This window comes from Microtus pennsylvanicus, chromosome 16 (assembly GCF_037038515.1).
Source record: "Microtus pennsylvanicus isolate mMicPen1 chromosome 16, mMicPen1.hap1, whole genome shotgun sequence".
NCBI classification, from domain to species: domain Eukaryota; kingdom Metazoa; phylum Chordata; class Mammalia; order Rodentia; family Cricetidae; genus Microtus; species Microtus pennsylvanicus.
This window is the reverse complement of record NC_134594.1, coordinates 29,732,135-29,747,584: the sequence shown is the minus strand read 5'-3', so window position 1 is coordinate 29,747,584 and position 15,450 is coordinate 29,732,135. Positions and strand designations below refer to the sequence as shown.

Genomic DNA, 15,450 nt, shown 5'->3' with positions numbered 1-15,450 from the left:
AAGAACAGTATACATAATCCAGCGAGACTCCCTTGGAGGAAACTAAGTTTTCCTTTGCAAGTGGTTCTCAATTGGAGATGGCTTCTGGGTTAAGGACGGGAGCATGCTTCCCCCTTTCCTTTTGACTCTAAGACCCCATCTGCTGCAACGCTGTGCAGGTCCTGTGCATGCAGCCATGGTCTCCATGAGTTCGAGTATGCATCTATCCTGTTGATTTCGAGGGCCTTGCTCCTTTGGTGTCCTCTGTCCACTCTGACTCTTACATTATCTTTTTGCCTACTCCTCTATCGGGTTCCTTGAGTCCTGAGGGGAGGGACCAGATGGAGACATTTTACTTAGGGCTGAGTGTTCCAAGGTGTCTTGCTCTCTGCACATCTTGCTGTAGGTGTCTCTATATCCGTTCCCATCTGCTTCAGGAGGAAGTGTCCCTGATGATGGAGGAGCAGGCAGTGACCTGTGAGTATAGCAAAATATCATTAGGAGCCACTTTATTGCTACGTTTATTATTTGGTTTTAGCCCAGGTCCCTGGGCTATCTAGTGTCATGTTCTTGGTCACCGAAGCAGTATCAGGTAAGGGTTCCATCTCATGGAGTGGCCTTCAGTCAAATCAGATATTGGTTGGTTACTCCCGCAAACTTTGTGCCACCATTGCCCTAGCATATCTTGTAGGCAGGACACCGTTGTCGATCAAAAGGTTTGTAACTAGGTTAGTTTCTCCCTTGGTAACACGCAGAGTACCTTCCTGTACCAAAGATGCTACAGCAAAGGGGTGAAGGCGCTATGTAGGCCTCAGCTCGACTCCTCCATGTGTAATGAGTTGTGTAAGGTGTTGTGTTGAGCAATGGGACCTTGCTGTCAGTTTGTGGAGAGCAACCTATAGTCTTGGCAACAGCCTGTGTTGTTTTGAGGTTGCCATGGACCCCTTTAGTTAACAACTCAACTAGAAGTCATCTGATACTAGTATCAGAAGCTTCATTTGGTGTCAATAACTGCCTTGTTGTGGCTGTTTTCCCCATTTATTTGGCAATTTTATTTAGATTGCTTTCATATATATATATATATATATATATATATATATATATATATATATATATATATATATATATATATGTTAGGAAACTTCTCTTGTATTGGGTTTCCATAATAGCCCATTTGGCCTTAATTTTAGCGGTCTTTCCCTGTATTCCTTCCTGTTTAATTGGGGGACTTCACCCTACCACCCTAGCATCCATCTTAAAATGTTGGGTGGAAAATTCCATTTAAAAGCTGTCCCCCGCCCCCCAGGAGTTGCCTCAGTTCAAACTCCACCTCCGAGAAAGCCCTCAAATGGCGAACCCTCCCCAGGGAGGATCAAGAAGACCGCCAAAAGGTGACCCCTCCTCAGGGAGGGTCAAGACTGCACCCATAGGCTATTTAAACTGTCCCCAGAGAATGAACACATGGTCTTCCAGTTTTTTGTGGTCTTTTTGGTTTTCCTTTCCCACCCTCCATGTTTTCCTGGGGGGACACCGGGGAGTGCTTCCATTCATTAAACCTGGGCTCTTTTCTAATTTGGTCTGATCTGGTTTGATTTGGATTATTGCGTAGGCGGAGATGTTTGTTGGCCAAGAAAAAAATACTTAACATTTGGAGGTCCCACGGGGGAGGAGGCTGTTTTTCCCACTGGCCCAGGGCTACGTGTTGGAAAATGCCTTTCTTGCCCATGTTCTCCACCAGGCTAAGATCGGCTTCATCTCGGTGAGTTCCCCTTTTTCAAGTACAAGCCGCTAGGGTCCAGGACCCTTTTATGTTTGTTGTTTGTTGGGGTGTCTGTGGAAGTCACCCTCCATCTGTGCCAGGCACTGGACCCCACAAGCAGCAAGGCAGTCTTCGCTGAGGTGGGATTGTGTGGGTAGAGACGTCTGCCCATGCATTTCTCAGGCCCCTCTGTTTTTGACTCAAGAGTCTTATCACGATGGACACATTATGATAGGCATTGAGTCCCAAGATTTGGCATAGACTTATAAAATGGGCTCTTGCCCATTTTAAAATCTGCCCATTCAAAGCCAGTTTTCCAAACGCCCTTGGGCTGCCTTTTACGGAAATCCTTTTAAATTGGGGCTGTCTAACACCTAACATAAAACAAACAAGGCCCCAAAGCCCATGGTTTCTGCTCGTGCTCCCCCTTCCCAGCTCCCCTCCCTGCTTCTTTAGCTGTTTACTGTTCATCTCTCCCTGTTTGTTCTCTACAATGGACCCATTTTGCCCCTGTCCTTCCGCTCTAAAACTGTATAGTTCTCCCGTTCTTTGTTTCTGTTCCCTCTTACAGCGCCTGCTAATCTGGTCCTTAATGGGACCACCTGTGTGCCTCCCTGGCTTCTGCTGCCTATCTACATTAGGACTTTTAAGTTGGCCAACTGACACAGGTTCCAAAATAATTTTGTTTGTTGTCTGTTAAAATAATGTGGCCACAGTGTGCTTGTTTTATGTCTATGTGAGTATGTGTGCTTGTTTCCACAGTATGCTTGCCGTGTCTCATGTTTTAAGATCTGTAAAACTTATCACTCTAGATTACAACAGCTCTGGGAAAAATACAAACACGTGGGTAAGCCCCATTTTGACCTCATCGCCATCTTGGGTAAGAGGACCTACGTGGGCTAGCATTCTTTGACTTATTCAAATATTCCTTTTAACCTTCTTACATTTGCTACCATTGGTAAGCTGTAACTAACTGGGTAAAATACATGTGTAAAGTTATCTTATATATCTAGTTTAATATAACTAACTGGTGATGGTACCCAATCCTCAAGTGCCTTTGCAGATCTGAGAGTATGGCATTCAACAAAAGAGCTCCTAATGCAGAGACATGCTAGCTCCTGCAGCATCCTATAACTCCTCCAAGAAGATGCATGGTTACAGAAGACCTTCCACCTCAAAGGGTGCCATTGGGTATGGCAAAGCCACCCGCACAGCCAAAAGCTGCCTTCCACCTCATCAACTTTCTGGACGCTACACCAGGAATTGATCTTCACAGCCAATGCCCACATAGAGGCGAATACATACCATATTTGTCTTTTGGGATCCGTGTTATCTCACCCAGGATGTTTTTTTCTAGTTCCATCCATTTATCTGTGAATTTCTTGAGTTTATTATCTTTACTGGCCAAGTAATACTCTATTGCATAAATGTGCCGCATTTTCTTTACTCATTGGTCTGTTGAGGGACAGCTAGTCTGTTTCCAGTTCTGGCTATTAGGAACAGAACAGCAGTGAGCTTGGGTGAGCATGGGTGAGCATGGGTGAGCAAGTGTCTCTGTGGTAGGATGAACAAACTTTGGGTATACGCCCAAGAATGGTATACCTGGATTTTGAGGTAGAAAAAGTACCACCTTCCTTAGAAACTGCCACACTGGTTTCCATAGTATGTTTGCATTCCCGCCAGCAATGGGTGAGCGCTCCCCTTGCTCCACATACTTGTCAGTCCTGATGGAGGTGGGTCTTGTATCTTATCTGCTGCTTTCATTAGTTAACTAATAAAGAAAATTGCTTGGCCTGATAGGACAGAAAATTAGGTAGGCGGAGTAGACAGACAGAATGCTGGGAGAAAGAAGCCGGGTCAAGCAGTTGCCATGATTCTCCCACCCAGCACAGATGCAGGTTAAGATCCTCCCTGGTAAGCCACCTTGTGGGCTATACACAGAATATTAGAAATGGGTTAGATTAATATGTAAGAGCTAGCCAATAAGAAGTTAAAACTAATGGGCCAAGCAGTGTTTAAAAGAATACAGTTGCCGGGCGGTGGTGGCACACGCCTTTAATCCCAGCACTCGGGAGGCAGAGACAGGCGGATCTCTGTGAGTTCGAGGCCAGCCTGGTCTACAAGAGCTAGTTCCAGGACAGGAACCAAAAGCTACAGAGAAACCCTGTCTCGAAAAATCCAAAAAAAAAAAAAAAGAATACAGTGTCTGTGTAATTATTTCAGGGCTTAAGCTAGCCATGTGGGTGGCCGGGTGGCGGGACGCAGCCCGCCACACATATTACAACACACTCCGAGCTGTCACTTGTTCCGTTTATCTTGTTCATTCTGAAAGGTGTAAGATGAAATCTAAAGGTAGCTTTGCATTTCCCTGTTGACTAAGGAGGTTGAACATTTCTGTAGGTGTTTCTTAGCCATCTGAGTTTCCTCTTTTGATAATTCTCTGCTTATATCTGTGCCCCATTTTTTAATTGAGTTATTTGCCTTCTTGATACCTAGGTTTTTGAGTTCTTTATATATTTTAGATATTATTCCTCTGTCAGATATGTTGTTGGTAAAAAAAATCCTTCCCCATGCTGTAGGCTGGAGCTTTGTCCTAATAATAGTGGTCTTTGCCTTACAGAAGCCTCTTGATTTCATGAGGTCCCGTTTATTAATTGTGGTGTGTAATTCTACAATAATGGCAGAAGCAGATATTTTAAGGTCTCCGAGACAACTGCAATATTAGGCTAACTTTGCATGACTCTGCCGGTGAGTAAGTCATAGTCGCTGACAATACCCTGTTCTTTGAGCCACATCCGGAACAGGAATTAGCTGAGCCAGGCTTGATGATGGGCCAGGAATCCCAGGCAGGAGACTCAAGGCCCCCAGGTCAACACAGTGAGACCTTATCTCAAAATAAACTGGAAGAGGGCTGAGGACCAAGCTCAGCAATAAAACACTTGCCTCCCATTCGTGAGGGCATAGGTGCAAATTCAGTATTGAGAAGAAAAAAGCTGCTAAATGCCACACCGTGGCTAGTGAAAATAATGACGGGTGCCCCTACCCCTATGCGACCAGCTGTGGGCCCTCTAAAGCACATCCCATGGCAAAGCTCGAATTTAGGCAAATTTGGGCATGAGGGTGACTAGAAACAGACACATTTGTGTCCTCCCCAAATGTCAGAATTTATTGAATAACCATACATTCACATGCTACTTTATTGGCTGTGATTTGCCAAGTGCTCCTGCTTTGGTTTAATAACTGAACATCGGCAACCACAGGTTTGCTTTGTTTGTTTTGTTTCTGCTTCTTATTTCTGCTTGTTTCGTCCTGTTGGTGTGGGAAGAGTGGGTGTGTCACTACAGCTTTTAGGTCTGAGCCTGGGTTCTGGCAGACCCAGCAAGCTGGTCTTGACCACACATCCATCCCCACGGCATCAAGGGACAAGAAAGAATGAAAAGCAGGGAGAGGTTTATTTAAAGCAGCCACGAGGAGTTCTAATGACCTCACCCCCGAGTCTATCTCTAGGCATCTGTTCTGAGGTTTACGTTCACGGGTTAAGAAGTGTACGCGAGCAAGCCATCCTGCTCATGGCTGTATCTCAGCCGTCACCGACCCGGCTGCGGCGTTGTCTCTGTTCTTACAAAATGATCTAATCGTCAGGTTTGTGTGAAATAATCCTTCAGGGAGCTGCTTCTCTGGCTGCTCAGGCTTCAGCTTTTCTTTTCTCCTAGTATGAGATTTCTGCGGAAATTCCAGTTCCTTGGGGGCCATTATTTCAAGAGTTTGACAGAGAGAGGGAAGGGTACAAGTGTTTCTCTTCATCAGATGTTTCTCCTGCCAGGATGGCTACAGAGGTATTCATGTTCACAGAGGAGACGGAGTCTTTCTGGGTCTCCACTGGCTCTCAGAATAGAAGCAAATGCTGCTTTGTAAGGAGGGACAGCGGCAGGTCACACAGTGGGGACCGGGCTGCCCAGGAAGTGCTTATCTCCGTCCAGGGTGCAGTCTCCCCGCCTTGCACAATTGCCCTCATCTGGGAGGCATCTGTCCTGGGACTTTCTGCTCTTCCAGGAGGCTGAGGTACTTCAAAGGCAAGATTACAGACAGCGATAACCCTGTACCTTCACCCCAAGTGAGGGAGACAGACGGAAAAGCAACGGCAGAGACGTCTTGTTTGGTTTTTGCTGGAGACAGGGCTCTCATTATGAAGCTCTGGCTGGACTAGAACTAGACATATATGCCGGTTAGCCTTAAACACGCAGCTCTTGCCTCTGACTTGTGCTGGATTATAGGCACGAGCCACACACACACACACACACACACACACACACACACACACACACACACAAACTGCTCTCCGGGTTACTTTCTTTCCAGTTACTTTCCCCTTGCACTTAAACAATTGACCAAATAACATTTGCTCGAGTGAAGATTTAATCAGTACAGAAGTAAAATTAGCGAGAAAGCCCTGTGGGCAAGAAACGATGCCACATACTTACCCAACAGGGAGGCTGAGTCAGAGGGCTGAGAGTTTGAGATCAGCCTGGGCTACACAAGTTACTGCCTTAAATAAAAAATAAAAAAAAAAGACCTTTCCTTGGTATTCAGTAAAGTGTTCAAATTTCTTTATATAGGTAGGGGCACATATAACTTGCCAGCTTTCTTTTTTCTGCTTCATTTTGACCTTTGAGATACAGTCTCCCTCTAAAGCTCAGGCTGGCCTGGAACTCGTGGTCATCCTCCTGCCTCAGCCTTCTAAGTACTGGTATTTCCTTCCTTTTTAAGGATTATAAACTATCCCTTAATATACACAGATGCTCCCTATTCAACCATTTGCCTATAGATGGATATTCATGTTGTTTGGAGGCTGAGTTTTCTGTTTATGTTGTTGCTATTAGAAACAGTACTCTGACAATATTCTGTATTTTTAAGCTGTTAAAGCCATCCCTAAATATACTCTCCCTCTTAGTTAGTGGATGCATCTCTTTTCTTCATGCCACTGTCTTCTCATCTTCCTGTTCAACACACACACACACACACACACACACACACACACACACACACACACACGACCTCCCTCTGTTGGGAATGCTCTTCCTCTACCTCTCTGCTGGGACCTCACTTTTTATCTCCCCAAGTTCCCCATCCCATCACTATGGTAGGTCAAGGACTCCTCCTCCACAGTTCTATGGCACCTTCTACATCCAATAATGAGTTGGTTGTCTCTCTCTACACCTGCCCTTGCAGGGACCAGAAGGGACTCACTGTGGATCCTCAATACCTGCCATCATGGTCTACGTGCATTGGGTCTAGGGACACACCATGAAGCCTGAACGGATTGCCCTCCCGCGTTCCCTTAGTGTGCCTTCGATCTCATTCCCTCTGTCTGTGTTGAAGCCAATAGCCTTAGATTATGACTCTCCGGGAAAACATCAGAGCCTAGGACAAGCTGTCACAGACTAAGAGCATTTCAAGAAAGATTAAAGCAACACATGACGCCGTCAGTGGCCAGTCCCTCCTTGTTGTCACATTTGTGGGGACTGCTCTGGTCCTGGTAGCAGCCTGGTTGTTTTCTGGGTTTTCCCTTGAACCTTACCTGAACCCCCTCAGCCAGCTGGCTCTGATCCAGCTAGTTTGGCTCTACTTTTCTTCCCATTGCAGTCCTGCCAGAGGAGAGGCAACAATCACGGAAGAATCTGGAGAATTTGCAGCAGTCAGTTGAGGCTGGGTTTTGCAATCTAGGAGCTGGGTGATCTTGGAGGTCAGCTGGGTGGTGCTGGCGAAGGGTGGCCGGGGGGAAGGTGGCTACCTTTTCTCAAAAGAAGAGTGCTTGCTAGTGTTACCCACCCGCCACACTGCTGCTTCCAAACCCAACCCTGGCGAGACTTTGGAGGGACAGGGTATAGGCCACAGATTCCCTCTCTGGCTTCTAAGGCTACTGTCTGGACAGTGGCTCCGACCGTGAGGAAGCAGGAGGAGGAGGGATGGATCCAGAGGGTTCGTCCTCACCTCCTCCTACAGTGACACACGCGGACAACCATGGAGGAAGTATTTCAACCTCCATCTCTGGTGAGAGCTCCAGAAACCCAGGACTTCTCACTCCTCCAACCTTTGAGTGCAGACAGCCGTTATCTGGAGAGGAGAGATCTTCAGTGAGATCTGCAGGTCTCCCCTACCTGACTTCTGAATTTCCCATGCAAAATAGTAGTTTAGTCTTTGCTGCTTTCCAGGACCCATACCCCTAGGAGATGTGCAAAAGCCTTGAATGGTTCAGTAAATTTTTTTTTCTGAAGTAGAGTGAACAAAAGGAGTTGGGGGCCTCATTAGGGCCTGGGAGCAGTTCCCCCAATTAGCATGTGCCTCCGTGTGTGTGTGTGTGTGTGTGTGTGTGTGTGTGTGTGTGTGTGTGAAGGATCCACTTCTCAGAAGGATTATGGGTGTCAGAAGGGAAGAAAGAAATGGTTTAGGCTTGTTTGTTCTTTGCCTGTGGACAGCTCTGCCTTTACGACTTCTGTGAAGAGTATTAGCCTATCCGCGGTCACAAGCCAAGCCGTGGAGTCACCATTGCTCACTTCCTGGTCTGACCACTCCCGACAACTCTAAACTCCCACTGACCCAGATTCTTCTCAGCAGCTTCAGGGAGCAGAGCCAAGAGTGATAGGCAGATTAGGTCTTTAAAGCGAGGGCTGCCAGAGAGATTAGTCAGCAGAAGGTAAGGGAACGCGCTTCAGAGCAAGGTGTGCACTGGGCCAAATGCTCATCTGCGGGCTCCCAAATCTCTCGCTGGTTCCAACACCCCTTCCTCCTTCCCTCGGTAGATTACTTGGCCCACTGTCTAGCGACCAGAGCCTCCAAACCCTGACCAGGTTCCCTCTAGCCTTGCAAAAACTCCACCTTTCTATTTAATCGGAAGATCCCTGAATGAGAACCTGGGGGTCAACGTGGCAACACCGCAGCCTTGCGGGAGCATCGTTTAGACCCAGCTCTTTAAACTCTGGCTCCCATGGGTGCGATCCCTACGGCATTGTACATTTGAATATAGGAATCACAAGACATGACTAACTTTTTTTTTCTTTTCTGGATGTCCAAGGACCAAGAGTAAATTGAGAACCAAACACGTAACAAAACCAAGTGTTTCCGCCGCACTGAGCGCCCATGGTGTTTGTGAGCCTTCCCTGCAGCTTTGGTTCACTGTGGCTGCTTTGGCTGGCTGGGAACACACGGCATTCACACATTGCCCCGTGCATGCTGTCACAGCATGCAATGCCAGCCAATCCTGCCTGGAATATCTCAGCTGGGATTTGAGGCCATTGTGTGCTATGAATTACGGTCTTTTTATTATAGATACAAAGTTGTCTGCTCCTGTGGAAACAATGGTTTAATTACAGGAAACAAAGGCTTCTAATGTTTTCTGCCATCCTTTCTCAGCATTTAAATATCAAATTAGTCCATCTTTGGATTGCATATCAAATTAGTCCATCTTTGGATTGCATATCAAATTAGTACATCTTTGAATTATATTTTGTTAGAATGCTTGGTTTTTAAAATTGTTGTTTGTGTTGCTGACTTGAATTTCATCTAAAAGATTGCTAAATGAATTTTGGCTTGGGATAAGGAGAGAATTTCCAAGAATTTCTGAAATAGAAATGGCCCAAAGCACACTTCTGTAAAGTTGTACTATATATTTATGTGTAGTGGCATTCTTTGAATTAATGATAAAGAAATTAAAATATTAATCAGTTCTGGAAAGTGCTGGAGATGTGCTGGGTCCTGATGTACCAAATACATGTTCAGCTCAGATTAAATTCTTTGTGTAAAAATAAACAAGCACATTCATCTCATTAGTATGTAAATTTGCTTTCGTCTCTAATAAATGGCAAAGTTATATATATATGTGTGTGTGTACATATATGAATTGTTTTAAAATAAAGCTATTGTTTATCATCATTGTGTGTTTGATTTGCATACCTATTTTAGATACCTGGTCTATTCAGGATCGCTTAAAATTTTTCCCAGGTAGGAAAGGGTTGTGAATGAAAGCTGCCTAAGAAGCCCCGATTTGAGGCTGTCTGCTCCCCTCCCCACCAAATGGAATGTGAGAATTAATAAAGCAAAGCATCCAGAGCTCGCTGAGCTCCCAAGGGACCAGGGCTGAGAATGGCAGATTCGGTGGTATAATTGGGGGCATTTAATAAAGCCACTAACTCCTGGACCTTCCCCCATAGCAGAATTTCACGGCACGAATCTCCCAAAGGTCTCCTCTAAAATAGAATTTTTTAAAAAGTCATCAGAAGCAGAAAACATGGAAGGCTTCGGTAATGACGGACCCCGGGCTAGATTCCTTTGACCTTGGGGGTGGGGATGCATTTTTTAGGAGACCTGAAGACTTCTTCCTCTCACAGAGAGGCTGGAGAGGTAATGAGAAACACGGAAGCAAGCTGGAATACTGAAATGTAATAAGACCGGGCATCTCCCTGCCTGATCCTCATGTATATTCCATTATGATGATTTTTAAGCAGACCACCATGAGGCTGTCTAAAGCTCGCAGATGCTACACAAGGCCAAGGCAGCAGGGGATGACAATCACAGTACAGAGAATTCCAGCACAGCTTTCTGAAAACAGGCTTGGTTTGTATTCCTCAAAACAAAAACCAACAAAACAATAAAACAAAAACCCAAACCCTAAACTCTCTTTTGAAATTGTCTTCTGGTCTTCATTGAAATCCCAAACTTCTTTATATACTTAAAACCTGAAAATACAATTCAATACAAAACTCAATATTTAAAAAAAAATTATAGATTCTTAACACGACATCGAGGAAAGCTGGGAGGAAGAAGGCGTAGGAAGCCAGCTCTCTCTGTACTATTACAGGCAGCGTGAAAAAGACAAGGGAGGGAAGCAGAACTCAGCTACAGGACTTCTCTCTGGCCAGTCAGACATTCTTTAGTGGCCCTGGTGGTTAAAACAAAACAAAAGACACCCACAGAAACCAAAGGACTGAGTGTGCCCACAAAAGCCTGTAATTCCAGCACTGGGGAGGTAGAGGCAGAAGGATGAGAAGTAGGTCACCCTTGGGTACTTATTGAGTTCAAGGCCAGCCTGGACTATCTATTTCGAAACAAAAACAAAACTTACAGTTTGCTTGGAAAAACCAAGCAGCTTCCACTGGCGGCTGCTAGAATTCAGAAGGCCAGGCCCGGGCTCAGCCTGGCCCACTCAGTGGAAGATTACATGTCTTATATAAGGCTGCAATACCCTCCAACGGAGTGAGTAATTTTGTGCTATTTTGGGGATGGTGCAGTTCTTTAAAACAAAGTGATAAATTAAAGCGGCCTTGGTAATGCAGCAAAAATGTCGAGCCGAGCCGTTTCAAGGCAAAGGAGCAGGGCCTCGGTGCTGCAAGGCAGAGGCAGATGAGAGGCTTGGAGTCCTCGCTCAGCTCAGTGAAAAAAAAAAAATCCAAGTCTGGTACAGAATTCTAGAAACTGTGCTGTACCGAGTCTTCTGTCTGGGCTTGGGGAATCACTAACGAGAACCAGTGCTCGTAACTGAACCCCAGCTGGCAGGGGATTCCTGGAAGGCTGGCACCTCTCCTGTTTCCTTACCGAGCCAGGTTAACGATCCTCCTCTTGCGGTCCAGCGGCCTGCACCCTGGCGTCTGTCACTTCTCCCCAAGTCCAGCCCTCCTTCTCCCCACGGCATTTTGCTGAGTCCTGAATCCCACACATTGATTCAAACTCCAAAAAGGAGTTCTGTGTTTTCATGCGGTACCTTCTGGTCCTTATTCAAAGGGACCTTATTTGCCTCAGGTTCTTCTGAAACCAGAGGTAATGATTACAGAGGGAGCAATCAATTACTCCGCTGTTGCTTAACTGCATTAAATACTTTTTTTTTTTATTTTTGGAATTTTTAGTGTTTTCCATTTGCCCTACTTTATAATTTGCTTTCCTGAGGGCAAGCAAAATAAAGTAAAATGAAAGAGTTAAAGTAAAATCTATTACTTATCAAAGAAAATATTTTATATCATGTTCTCCTCATATCGAGGAAGAAAAACACATCGCTGAATGTTCAAGCTGCAACCAGATATAGTGGCACACGCCTTCTAATCCCAGCACTGAGGAGGCAGAGGGAGAAGCATCACTGGGAGTTCAAGGCCAGTGTGGGTTATATAGCCATCCTAGTCAGAGTTCTGTTGCTATGAAACAGCCCCATGACCACAGCTGCTGCAATAAAGGAAAACACTTATTTGGGGATGGCTTAGTTTGGTTTAAATGCAGAGGTTTAGTTCATTATTAGCCTGGCTGGAAGTATGGCTCCTGCGCGCAGACACAGTGCTGGAGAAGGAGCTGGGAGTTCTATATCTGGATTGGCAGGCAGCAGGAAGAGAGAGACACTGGGCCTGGCTTGAGCATGTGAGACCTCAAAGCCCACCCCCGGTGACACACTTCCTCCAACAAAGCTACACCTATTCCAACAAGACCATAATAGTGGCCTAGCATGTCATTCTCTGATGATCAAGCATTCAATCTATCAATCTGGGAAGATCATTCATATCCAAACTACCACAACAGCGACACCCTGACTCAACAACAAACAAACAAACAAGACAAAAGTTGAATCTGAGTGATAGCAATAGAGTTGGATTTTTTAAAAAAAAAAAATAATTTTTCCTGCCTTTAAACTGATTGCAGAGGGAAAACATCTAGTTCACTTCATATTTTAGAAATTCTGTAAGCTTTACCTGCTCTTATTTGTTAATAACCCAAATTTGCCAGTATCCTGAATTTTTTTCCAAAGCAATTTTAACAAGTGCATGTTTCTATTTTGCATTTAATTCATGAGTCATGGCCATAAGACGCTAAGCAAAATAATTGGGTGCCCAGGGAAGAACAACTTGGTGTGCCACATTCTCTCTCCCTCCCTCCCTAGGGTGGCAGGAGTCATTCAGGGATCAGAATGCTCTTGTCCCCATCTCAACTTTAGCCCTCCATGCCACCACCAGCAGGAGCCCACGGTCAATCTTGTTTTCCTTGATGGAATAGCCACCAGCTCCTTCTTGGTGTCCGACTTTTGGCCTCTTGAACCTTGCTCTTCTTTCTGGCTCTGCCCGAGGGAGGAAAATCTGAAAAAAAAAAAAAGCTACTCAAACTGAAAACTACTTTTACCCCCAAATGGTTTCTCCCAACATAAGAGCTGGGAAATTGCAACTATTAAGTTGGCATTTGCAAAAGCTTTTGGTGACGAGGCCAACCCCACAACCGCTTGAGCTGGGATGGAACTTAAGACCTGTGTTTTTCCCTGATGCTTCTCGGACTCTGGGCTTTATCAGACAGTATGAAGACAATGTTCCTAGGGTTTGACACTTGTAAAAAAAACACTCCTCCATCACCCTGGCTGTGTGTGGCAGCCTGCCAAGACAGGAATAAGGCCAAATTTAGCAGGGTCCTTCAGCACTGTGACCATGGTTGAGATGATTACCTGATGTAGAACAAGAAAGGCCCAACGGGGAAAAAACTGTGCTGTCCCACAAAGTCCAAAGCCTGGGGTAATTCATATTCTTGATCCTGATTGTGGTCGCCAGTCATTCGTTCCTGGCTGCCCAGCAGCTTTGCAGGAGATCTGACCTTAATTGTTTTCCTGGGCTTTACTCTTCTGGGTTCAAATCTCAATATCGTTCCTAGTCTCACGGTTGAAGTTCTTGATTCCCTAGTTTTTGGAGTCCTTTGGAAGGCTGTACAGTCCTGAGGAGAGGCTGGCAAAAGGGGCCCACTAGAGGCCGACCTTGGAGATGCTGGCCTAAGTGGGCCACTAGGGGCAGACCTTTGAAGTTAGTACCTGCTCGTGGCTCCAGCTCTGAGTTCTGCTTCCTGGTTAATAGTCACATGAAGAGCTGCCTGTGCCTCCCCTGTTGCAATGGGTTGAAATCTCTTCCACTATTAATCGAAATAAACTTTCTTCTCTTGAGTCATATTTATTTATCTATTTTTTTTAAACAAAACTGAGACCAAACGCAACCACTACACACCTACTCTGTGATATGCTTTTCTGCTGAGTGGCAGGCATTCTGAGGCGTTGCCACATTGGCCCACACACTCTTTCCTCTTAGCTGTTGCAGAGGAGCCTGCATGGACCACCATGTTTTGTTTACTTTTCTTTTTCTTTTTTTAAATGTCTTTTTTAATATATATATATATATATATATATATATATATATATATATATTAAGCATACAGTATTCTGCCTGTCTGTATGCCTGCAGGCCAGAAGAGGGCACCAGATCTCATTACAGATGGTGGTGAGCCACCATGTGGTTGCTGGGAATTGAACTCAGAACCTTTGGAAGAGCAGGCAATGCTCTTAACCTCTGAGTCATCTCTCCAGCCCTTTACTTCTTTTTCTTAGCTCCTCCTCCATTGGAAGATGTTCACTTTGCTTCTAGTGTATTGCTTTTTATAAAAATTGCTTGAAAAAAACACACATATTTTAGCTGATGTATTTGATAATTTTCCCAAGACACATATCTGAGATCAAAACAATTGGGTTTATGGTAATGCCTGCTCTACATCTTGAAAAAAATTTTCCAGATTATCAATGCGATAGTACCAGTGCCAGCATCCACATTTCCATGGACATTCTGGTTTTTACTGGATGCCTTCTCGTGTTTTGGTGGCATGTACACTTTCCTCACTAATTGTTTCTTTTCCTTCTATGTTTATTTTTCGGTTAGGTTTTCTGATTTCTTATCAGTTTGTAAATTTTTTTTAAATGAAGCTAAGAATGGTGATACATGCCTATACGCTCCTTGTATTCAAAAGGCTGAGGTAGATTGGGCCACATGAGTTCCAAGTCAGCCTGGGTTATAAAGTGAAACTTTACCTCAAATAAAAAGAAAAGTTGTCTTAATGAACACATGTATTCACCCCTTAGCTTCAAGGATGATACATTCCCCATGTGCTTCTACCCCGTACAATTGTTATTTTGAAGAAAATTCCCATGGACCACTATTATTATCACACATAAACATAAAGAGAATTCTCATAATGTCAACAAATATCTAGTACTCATATTTCCCTTATCAGCTCTTAAATTTTTAAAAAGTCATTAATATTAACAAATACCCAGGCAGTTAAATTTCATTTGTTTCAAATATTTTAACATTTGTTGGTATCAGTGTTCAAATAAAGTCCTCAATTCTAATTGGATAACAAGCCATCGTCAGATAGATAGATAGATAGATAGATAGATAGATAGATAGATAGATAGATAGATTCTTTCCCTCTTTCACTAGAGAATTCCGGTGGGTTTTCTATGGCATTCCCTCAGGCCTTGATCTTGTGACTACATCCATTCAACATGTTCCCCTCCATGCATGTTTGGTTGGCCAGAAACAGGCTTGACCTTTTGTCAGGAATACTTGTGTGTATCTCCAGCAAGGCCATGTGATTTTTCTGTCTCTCCGTGAGGTTACCAGCTGCCCAAACCTGTGTCACTGGACCTACTTTGGGAAACAGAAGACATGCAGAAATTTAGTATTCAGAATTATTAAACTAATAGCCGTCAAAATGTAATGATGCCTCCACAGGGCACCTTATATCTGAGGGAGACTTCAAAGGAAAACAACCCTGGAATAGGGGCTCCCCTAAGGCTGGGGTTTTGACATTGTTAAGGAAAGTTTGAGGAGTCGTTGGGGACACTGGGCTATCAGGCAGGAGTGTGTTTATAGGGGCCA

The 15,450-nt window shown here is 44.6% G+C and overlaps 1 long non-coding RNA gene across 1 annotated transcript; it reads right to left on the bottom strand.

Annotated features, from left to right (window-relative positions):
* Positions 1 to 418: 418 nt before the first annotated feature.
* Positions 419 to 11,471, bottom strand: LOC142836608 (uncharacterized). The gene is made up of 3 exons (XR_012908128.1): positions 11,327 to 11,471; positions 7,317 to 7,416; positions 419 to 454 (listed from the first exon to the last, which is right to left on the bottom strand). It is a non-coding gene; the product is annotated as an uncharacterized LOC142836608 (long non-coding RNA).
* Positions 11,472 to 15,450: the final 3,979 nt, after the last annotated feature.